The sequence below is a fragment of the Herpailurus yagouaroundi genome, unplaced genomic scaffold (assembly GCF_014898765.1).
Source record: "Herpailurus yagouaroundi ecotype Mexico unplaced genomic scaffold, PumYag 28, whole genome shotgun sequence".
NCBI lineage: Eukaryota > Metazoa > Chordata > Mammalia > Carnivora > Felidae > Herpailurus > Herpailurus yagouaroundi.
This window is the reverse complement of record NW_024412376.1, coordinates 13,867,937-13,878,288: the sequence shown is the minus strand read 5'-3', so window position 1 is coordinate 13,878,288 and position 10,352 is coordinate 13,867,937. Positions and strand designations below refer to the sequence as shown.

The 10,352-nt window shown below is 43.0% G+C and overlaps 1 long non-coding RNA gene across 3 annotated transcripts in view; it reads right to left on the bottom strand.

Annotated features, from left to right (window-relative positions):
- Positions 1–2,025: 2,025 nt before the first annotated feature.
- Positions 2,026–10,352, bottom strand: part of LOC121026935 (uncharacterized) — a 59,189-nt gene continuing 50,862 nt past the window's right edge. For all 3 annotated transcript variants that reach the window (XR_005788502.1, XR_005788500.1, XR_005788501.1), the window contains exon 4: positions 2,026–5,768. This is a non-coding gene — a long non-coding RNA (uncharacterized LOC121026935). The remainder of the gene's footprint in view (positions 5,769–10,352) is intronic.

The following is a 10,352-nucleotide window of genomic DNA, read 5'->3' as shown; positions in this document are numbered from 1 at the left end:
AAAATTATAGGTTCTCTGTTCCCGTGTGGAGTGTATTCCCCCACCTGGGATGAGAAATAGGAGGGGATATTTCAAGGCTGGCAAGTACCTAATAAAAATAAAAATGCCATTTAACATCCACTCTGCAGTCCTTGACTGCCCCCTCTTTTTTTCTGGTTCATCAGTGGCACACATGATTCTTGGTGCTCTGAATGGCCAATGACCTCCTATCTTCTTGGCCAGACTATAAGGATGAAGTAATGTTGATTCTAAGCCAACACTCCTGGTTCTCAGCTTTGTGGACAGATGTGGACATCTGTGTGTCCTCATCAATCTAGACCCGGTGCTATTTGTGGCTAATGGTGCCTATGGATGTAATTCCATCATTCTCTCTCTCTCTCTCTCTCTCTTTTTTCCCTAATGCATTGCCACCAAGGAATCATATTAGAAAGACAGATTTTCCATGTAGGACTTTCCTTAGCACAAGACTTTTGTTCTTATTCTCCCTTTTTTAGGATGGCTTGGTTTCCAGTGTCTGAGTCCCCACCCTCCCCCACCCCCACCGCCTTTTCTTTTTAAAAATGAAAATGCTTTCCTTTTTCCAGTAGCCAAAAAGAAATAGCAGTAAAATGAACCACATCCGGCTCTTTTCTTCCCTCTCTCCCTGTTGAGTTGAGTTGGATGTATGTGGATTGGGATAATCTTTGAATCAGTTGTTCCAGGGTCCTTGCTAAAGATGAAAGACTTTTCTGTTTCCCCACCATGGCGAGATCAGGGCGGTGACAACAAACAATTTAACTTCTTGAAACCTTGTGGTGCCTTTTCTCGTGGTGCTTCTCTCTCGTGTAACTCCAGTCAAGGCGGCCACTTGCAGCAAACAGCAATGCCAGTACGTTACCTTGGTATCACGTGCCAGTGCAGTAAAAGACTTTAATGTATACATATATAAATAGATATAGAGATAGAGATATCACTATAGTTATATAATTATATAATTGAGGTTCTGATGCAGCTTTGGTGGGAGTTGATCATTCCTCTGCAAAAATCGATGCTACTCAACTGAAACTAACTAACTGACTTTGGGGAAGGGCACCCACAAAAGAGATGGGTTACTCCTGTGACTAATTTTCTTTTCCCTTCTTGTGAAAGTTGCTGTCTCCGTAATATGGGATGTTTGATAAGGGAGCAAAGAGCAGCTTCTTTTGAACTTCCTTTGGTGCTGATATTTAAAAAAAAAACAAAAACAAAAACTGTTTGTTTGTTTTGCTTCCTCATCAGTGGCCAATAAGCTGCTTTTCCAAAATCTCAAGTCACCAGTTAGAGGTGACAAGGAACAGTCTGGTAGTAAGAGGCGAGAGGCTGGGCATCCCCCCACCCTGTTTCTTACCCAGACAGTTTCCTCTGTGACCTGTGTATGGTCTCCCAGACTCAGTCTCCCATTTAAAATGGACATCATAGTATATTTCCTTACCTCATGGGGAAGGATAACCTAAAGGGATTCATTGGTGGCCCTGAAACACTAAGTCATTATTAATTTGGAGACAGCAACTTGACACGGTTTTAAGATTTTATTTGTACGATGCTAAGACTTTAATCCTGGGGTTTTGTTTTGTCCCCACTTGCTCCTGCATCTCCGCCGTGTCGAGCGTCCTCCCTTTGGCAATGCCTTTGAGAACTGCGTAACCGATAGAGATTCACCTGCAGTGTTGGGTACTGCTAATTTCTCCCAAGGGAACAACATCACTAATACTGCATAAGGTGCTAGAATCAAACCTCATTTTACAAACCTTGGTTCTTAGAGAAAAACAAAACATGCAGAATTCTTTCTGTGAAGCCTTACTATAGATTGTTATAGCCAATTGTTTATCCAAAAAGAGAGAGAGCATAGAAAATAAGGATAAGATGCAGTGATTCTGTATAAAATGTAACTAAAAACCTCTGCTATTTCCTATATTAATGTAAACTATCATATATATATATATATATATATATATATATATATATATATGCTTGAGGCAGATAGAAAGGATGAAAAAATGTAAAGTGTGTTCATCTCTATTTTAATTTTTCAGTTGACTCACAATTTTTAGTATGTGAGCAAGAGAGGTTTACCGTGGGTTGGGATACGGGATGCCCAGTATGATATAGACAATTAATCAGCTTTGTTCTGCTCTATATGTTACTAGAAGGAGTTGGCCAAATGAGAGGAAGGGGAAATGAGTTAAAACGGGGACTTGCTTTCTAAATGTTCTTAAGCATCGATGTTACACTTTGGTGGTGTTTCCTCCTTTTTGCAAAGTTTCTCAACAGCACTATAAAACTTGTCTGCTGCCTAAGGTGTTAGCAAATAATGTTTACCTCAAGAAAGCTTAAAAAAAAAAAAAGAGAGGCAGTTGTTTCCTATCTCTTAAAAACTAGTGAGCCCCTAACCAAAATGCAAGGCATTGCCACAGAAATTCAGTGAGAGAATAGAACCATTTCCGGTGCTTTCCTCGAAGGCCCCCCCCCCCCCCCCCGTCTCAATCCCTTTTGCTAAAGAAACAATCCGAAACAGGAGTTTTGATAAGAAACGGGTCAGGATGTAGCAAAAGCAAATAGGAACTTTGCGCAGAACGAGTGGGGAGGGGGCGTTTTCAAGTATGGCTGTGTAATTCAGGTGTTTAGCGCTCGCATGTGTGTGTGTAGTGTATATATGTGTCAGTGTATGACATGTTTGGTGGACAGAGAAAAATACCGTGAACAGAAATGAACAGAAAAAAAAAAAATCAAACGCTATTTTATCAGAGGACGCACTTGTTCACCTTGATGAGAAGCCACTGTTTCACAACTATGCAATCTTCCTCCCTCCTTCACCTCGGACCTCCACCTCCCTCCCAGATTTTCCTTTGTACAAGAACCACAATATCCAATCCCTGGTTCAAGGTGAGCATGCTACAGTGATTCTTTTCCTAAATTTAAGAGCTCCCGAGAAGAGTTTTCCTTTGCTTTCATTTTAAATGATTCGATGTAACCCTGTTTGGTTCTGTAAGTGAACTGATGTGTATTTTTGTGTTTCAGTTACATGTTTACAACTTGTTTTCATCCTCTTCTTGATTCAAAATATTTATCTTCTTTATGAAATCTACTTTTATAGGATATGTTTTGGGGATGTGTTGGCTTAAGGCAAGAAAAAAAAATTTGGCTTAAGTGGGACAATGAGCATGTGACCTCTGGGATTGGGGGCTGGGGGAATGACAGGGACCTTCAGCTAAATCAGCACCTACACCTTGGTCCTGAATACAGAGCCTGGCAGGGAGCTGGCATACTCTGGGAAGGATTTGACCCAGGTGTTTTTGTTCCTTATTTGTGGTCATCTATACGGAGTAACCTATCCCCAGAGGGTGAGTATTTTCTACCTTCGCTTTATGCCAATGCCTCCTTCCCACCGACTCTACGTGCTCTACCTAGTGCCAAATCCCACCTCCCTACCTTTGCACTACTTTTTGCTAATACCCCTCCTCCCTTGCCAGCCAGTGACTGCAATGTGCCTGGGTGGGGTTACTGCATCTGCTTTCATTCTGAAAGTCAGACATAGAGAGAATCTTCAAGAGCCCAGCATCAAAAGCATTCGGGAACTCAGCCCTCAGGCTGTCCATCCTTTAGAGGTATTTGAAATAGATGTTCAGCAGCTCACCAAGAGGGAGAATAGCGGGTTCTACCCTGTAGCCAATTTGGCCTCGCCTGCCTTCACCAGGCTTTAAAAAGAGCCGCTGGGAAGAAGAGAGATCCTGGGTTAGACAAAGCACAAATCAGCCAGGGGAAGCCCTGCGTGCAGAAGACAGGTTCTTACCTTCTCTGGTTGCCTGCACAAGTCTGAGTTTTGCACACGGTTTACGAATCTCACACAAGGTGGCCGAGCCATCCGAGACAGTTTTTAAAAGATTAATTCCGACACTGCCTAAACTGCTCCAGCACAACACGCTTCCGTTCTCTGGCTGGTGGGAGCTTAGATGGAATTCCTTTGGATTGAAAAAGGAAGTCGGTCCTTTGACACGAATGCATTTTCTCTGTTGGCCTCATTCCTCGACTCCTCCCCCACCCTACACATACTCTTAGCTACTCAGGGGATCTTAATGAAGTGCTGTTCATTTGCTTTTGTCCTGTTCCATAGGTCATACCTGCTATGATCCATCCCAGGAATGTATCACTCATTCTTTCTGCTCCTGAAAAGGTAGCATTCTGGAGAACTTTAGGCCTACAGACCCAGGAGTCTTTCCCAGAAGCCGGCTTGTCTTTACAGCTCAGAAAATATCAAGGGAATCACTTCCAGAACACCATGTGATTTTCCAACTCCTGGCCCTTCCCAAAAAGTGGCTGGGGAGCTGGTAGGGGCTTCTCAGAGGTTGCCAAGGTCCAGCCCCATGAGCCCACTCTTCTCTGGCCGGCCCACTGGTGCTCAGGCCCTGAGATGGCTTCAGGGACCCAGAGGCTGCAGGTCCTCCATTAGGGTCAGAGCTCAGGGCAAAATGAAGAAGAGATAGAGGGTGGAAGTGTTCTAGATCCCTTGCTCCTTCACCAGGGTCGAAGCAGAGTGTCCAATACCTATTTTGGGGTTATGACAACCTGCCTTTCTGAGAAGGGGTGGGCCACCTCTGAGGCCACAGCTGCAAAGCTGGCATTATTGAGTTGCAACCATAAATCTAGACCCAGGGAATGTGTCTATCATGAAGCCTGACAATTCAGCAGCAGCACAGACAGAACCTTTGTTGACGAAAACCTTCCCCATCAGAGTGGAAGGGTCCTGTTGTGGTATGTCGGCTGACCCTTTGTTAGCTGGGTTCTTGCCATTGATTGGTACCTGAGACCCTGCAGGGGACAGGTATAGAGTCCCAGATGCCAGGGCCAGAAAAATCAGGTATAGCCCCAAGCTCTCTCAGGCTGGCTGATTCTGAAGAAAAAGTCCCTTTAGAGATGTTGTGTTTCCTCTCATGGGGGAATGGGGCAGTATCTTTAGAGGAAAAAAGTATTTAGGATTACTGGAGTCTCAGGAATGTAGGGGTGTCAGAGTAAGTCCAATGTAGCATGTGGCAGGTGACATCAGCCATGATGGAGCAGAGCCCTTTGTGGAGGACAGGAGAACTGAGACTTGGCTAACATTGACTGAGTGCCAGTGATGTATAGGCTCTGTTCCAGATGCCTTCATACAGTGATCTTAGCTAAGTCTTTGCAAGAATCTCACAAGGCGAGAAACTCTGCCCCATTTTACAAATGGGGAAACTGAGGCTCAGAGAACCTCCATGATTGCACAGGGTTTCGTGGTCAGTAGGGGTACAGCTGGGGGCAGGGGGTACGGGCTTGGAGATTTGGTCCCACTCTTCTTCAAGATCCAGGCTCCACTCATGTCCTTTCCCAACAGCTCACAAAGGCCAGGTAGCTCAGAGCACCCATCAAGGACCAGCTGGGATGAAGGCAGTCTTGGCATTTTTGTTTTCTTGCAGATGGCCAGAGAGGCTGAGAGAGTGTGGGAGGTTTTAGGGCACTTACAAATTTAGTGACCATTTATGCAATAAGGTATCCCCAGGAAAAATGATGCCTGTTTCCCACAGGTCACCCTGAGCATGACCTGTATAGTATGAGTTCTTGGAGACTTCCATGGAATGGGAGCCTCCCTATAAACACTTTGAGATGTCTTTTCTGGTTGGCCTGAGAACTTCTGTGTCTTCTTTCTGTAGGTTTTGTTGTTGTTACTTTTGTGTGTGGTCTTAAAAGGTGAGGAGATTTCCAGATAAGTGGGTTATTTCTCCAAGGATCTGTAAAAAGAGTTGAACGGTTGGAGTTAGGGCAGATTCAGAAATGTAAGCCTCACAGGGTAAATTCGGAGTAGGTTTCTGAACACAATGCCTATGACATGGCAGAGAGTAAGAGCCATTCTAGGCCAGGCATGGCAAGAAGCTGCCTGTGTTAGGCCAGGGGAAGGGCATTGGTGGTGGGGGCAGCCTGGGAACCTGCATTCTGCTCTTGTACCCATCATTCCTCGCCTAGTAGCTTGCCTTCTGTAAGTTTCAGTTTCCCCATATCTAAAACACAAGGGTGAGCCTGGTGATCTCTATGATCAATCCAAACCAGAAAAGTAATAAAATAATGAGACAGGTTATTGCATTTGGTGAAAGTCATTTGGGATGAGAAGTCATTGAAAGACACTGTGAATTCCTAAGCCAGGGAATGAAATGACCAACATCAAAATATTAGGCTTAAGAAAGTGATTGTCACTGTCATGTGCACTGACAAAGGGGATAAAAACTAAATGAGAGAGGAAGAGCACAAGGGACGACAGGAAATGGGCAGGAAAGGGCAGATTAGAGAGAGTCAGGGAAAGGGAGTAATGCACCCTACTTATTGTTTCTCTGAGGCAGCCTCATGCTTTACATGTTTGCTTACAATTATGTCAGCTTAATGCCTACTGGACAGCTTCTGAGCATACCTGCATGCGTGTGCACACAAATGCATGCACACACACGTGCACACACCCTATCCTAATCCTGCCACAGTCCCAGCAATTATACACAAAGAAAAATCCCTCAGTCCTTGAGCAAAGCTGGAGCTTCTTCAGAGCACAAAGAAACAATGGAATCTCAGGGTTTGAAGGAGACTCAGACATCACCTAATTTTTGCTCCTCCTCACAGACACAGACAAAAAAATATCAAACTTCTTCTCAAGGGTCTCCAAGGAAAAAATTCTCCTTGCCTTCGTTCACTGTTGAATGCCTGGTAGTCAGATAGTCTCCACCTTATAATGACTTGAATGATGCGTCTTACAATCCTGACTGATTCCTTTTGCTTTGGATCTCTGAGGGGACAGAGATCTAGACTCTGGATTAGTGAGCTTTGGGATGTTTGGAAGTGCCCACGGCCTTGCCTTGCCCAGGATCTCCTGTAAGGTAAGACTGGGAATCACTTGAGAGTGATAGCTGCAAGTTCACTTTGTCTTTGCCTTCTGGAATTAAGTACTCAAGACAGATTGCACACACTGCCTCCCACCACCCCGCTGATCTTCCAGTCCAGTCAGGATGGAAGCAGTTGCCCAGCTTTGCTGAGACCTCAGTTTTGACATATATTCAGATGAATTGTGTTCAGTTCCTTTCCCATTGGGCCCTGCTACTGTATTATTTCCTGTAAGTATGTTTTATGTTCAAAATTCAAATGTGAGTATTCACTTGAGATGCATCTAGGCAGGCAAAAATACACCCAGCTATTGCCTTGAGGGGGAATATGGGGTCTTCAAAACCCTTATGACACTGGACACTTTCTCTTCTTTCCCAATCCATTCTCTTACTCCATTTTCTAAAAATGCAGTTCAACCATGATGATGCCCTCTATTGGCTAGGCCCTGGGGTAGGCATTGGGAAGACAAAGAGGAAAGATGGTCCAGCAGGGGAGATGATGCACAAACACATGGGAGAGTACTGTTCACACTCTGGCTTCCAGAAAACAGCGCCTGGCCCTGCCCAGCATAGGCTGACTTGAAGGTACAATATGCTCATGTGACAAATCTCTCCCAGGTGGCTGCTTATCAGTTCCTTGCCCATCCTTCCATTATCCCCAGTTCACCAACCATTCCTCTGGGACCCCTCTGTCTCCTCTCCTGCCTGAGGCTGACCTGTTCTGCAACTGTTCCCAGATATTTCTGGGAGCAGAGCAAATCCTACCAAAAGCAGATCACGTCCACCATAAAAATAACTATTAAACAATCCAAGGGAGTTTGATTTTATTACACTTTTAGCCCCATTAATGTCTCTGGGCCTTTCTTCTCTCACATTCTCTTTAGGGTCTCCAGGGTTTTCTAGGCACTGTCAACAAACCCAAGTTACTCCTTGGCTTTCTGGGTGGACCCCCTTAGGTCTCCATTGGCCAACTGCACTTGCCTGATCTGCCCCTTCCTCAGTTGGGCATTTCATTGCTCGGCTCTGCCAGCTGCTGCTTCAACCAGCCAAGTGTCCTCTCCAGGTCCCTTCTCTTCACCCCGTCCTCCTTCCATTCAAGATGGCATACAAGGAAGGAGGTGGTCTCTGCCATAGCCATCACCACCTGACATCACATTTTACAGTGAAAATGCATTCATAAGTAAAATTGAAGATGGCAGAAGATGGGCTTCTCAGCTCTCCATTGGAAAGGGTATAAGAGGGATTGATAGGGGAATGAGGTGATCCCAGTGTCCCAAACCCTTGCCTCACCCACCAAGAGAGCACATGATCCTAGAAAGGTAGAGCTATACTAGAGACTTCACAGCTATATTGATTTCCAGCCATTTCCTGGCATGTTTCAGGAGCCCTCAAAGGCTAGTGGTCCCTGTCACTGTGGCTGCAGAGGTGAGCATTACCCTAGGGAAAAGGAAGAAGGAAATCCTATTTCCTTCCCGTCAACAGCTGGCTACAGAGCTCCTGAGGCTGACCCAACCCCACTGAGCAGGAATACACGGAAGAAACCTATGGGACAGGTTACTCCTAATTGGATAGGTGAAAATTACTTTTTTTTTTTCCTCCTGGCACAAAAGCAAAAACAACCTCCCCCCTTCTTTTTTATTTCACCAGGGTTTGCGATTGAACACATCTGATTCCCTGACTTTTAAAAAAATGTTTTTTTTTTTTTCATTTTGAAGCAGGTATTTTTTAATGGGGCTTATTTTTGGGTTTGAGATCACTGGGCTTCTTGCCCTGTGAATCAATGCTTGCTGCTGTGTTGAAAATGCATACATTGGTGACCACAGTATTAAGCCAAATTTAAACTCTTTAGTCTCCTCCATCTGTAAGTGTTATGTATCTACCTCATTATGATTTTTTTGGTTTTCTGTGCTTTCGTGTTGTGTACAATGTCAGAGGTGAAATGTAGATAAAAATATATATATATAAAAATATATATTTTTTGCTTTGCAATAAAGTTCAAAGCTATAACACAGAATATTCATAAAATGTCATAGCCTTTTATTGTGCTCTATCTCCTTAGTTGTGAATTGTCCTGGGGAGCCCTTTTGCCTATTCACTAGAGTCAATATAATTGTGTTTGTCATTTGATGAATTATTCTAATTATTTTAACTGTACTTTTTCAACACATTGAATAAGACACTAGGATTCTTGAACAACTCTTGGTTCCAAAGGTGCTTTATTTCTGTGGACTCAAGTGATCAATGGAAGGGGAGTGTCTCTGCAGACTTGAATCTTCCAGATAAAATTACTGATCTCAATGCCATTGGGTTTAAAACAAAAGGTTTGTGCATAGGGGGAAAAAGGAAACATTGGTTTGGCTTTGACTTTTTGAAGCTTTCAATATTGATTTATGTCCAACTTTCTTTTTTCTTTTTCTTTTTTTAATTTCAATTTCTTGGCATGGAATATGGTACTCACTGACACCCTAGCATTCTAGTCTGACCTGGCTGCTTTCAACTTTTTGATTTTGCTGTTTTCTCTAGGTTGATTTTGTGTGTTGTGCTATTTGGTGGTGAACTACCTTGTGCCCAGCCCTCACATCTTCTCTAAACTTTCTGGAACTCTTTCCATACTATGTGTTAAGAGGGATGGTGATTTGGAAACATTTGTAATCTACAAGCCAGCGATGCCATAAAGACTCAAAATTTTCGGAAGAATCCTGACCAATTACAGTACAGGGTGAAAGCATCTTAAATAGAAAATGCAAGGTGGATTGTCTGCAATTGATTACCTTTTTCTATGTGTTTAAATACAATTATTTTCCTTAAGCTAAGCACATCTAAGTCGTGAGCCCTAGATACTTTGTATATTTCAACAACCCTTGTTTTTCTGTGTCTTTTGCCAAAATATATAAGACATTTCTCGAACTCATTAAATGTTTTAAATAGGATAAAGAAAGATCTATAAGTTAGAATGAAAGATTCTTAAAAATGATAAATCAGCAAAACTCTGTACATGTTTTATTATTCCCTAGCTCTAGAGAGAGCTAGGGAAAAGTAACTGAAGGGGGGAGAATCATTTCTACAAATGGCGAGTTTTCCCTTAAAATACATACAAAGACTACAAAAAAGGAAAACACTTAAGATTCAATTTCATAATATGTCTTTTTCTCTGCCCTTTTTTCTTCTGATGACCTTAAAGAATTGAGAGTGTGTATTAATAACAGACATTTTAGCTTGTATTTGGGGGAGGTTTGCTCTGTTTTTTAACAATGCTGAACCGGCACTTAAAACAATTCTTGCTAGGTTATACTTTGCCTATTCTCAGCTATTTCTCTCTTTTTATGGTATTAATGGTCTGTCTATGAATTGGAATGCAGATAATACATGTGTACTGAAGGTGGAACACACTGGTGTTGACTTGAAGGGAGGAAAATCCATTGATAAATATGTATTTCTATATATACCTGTAAG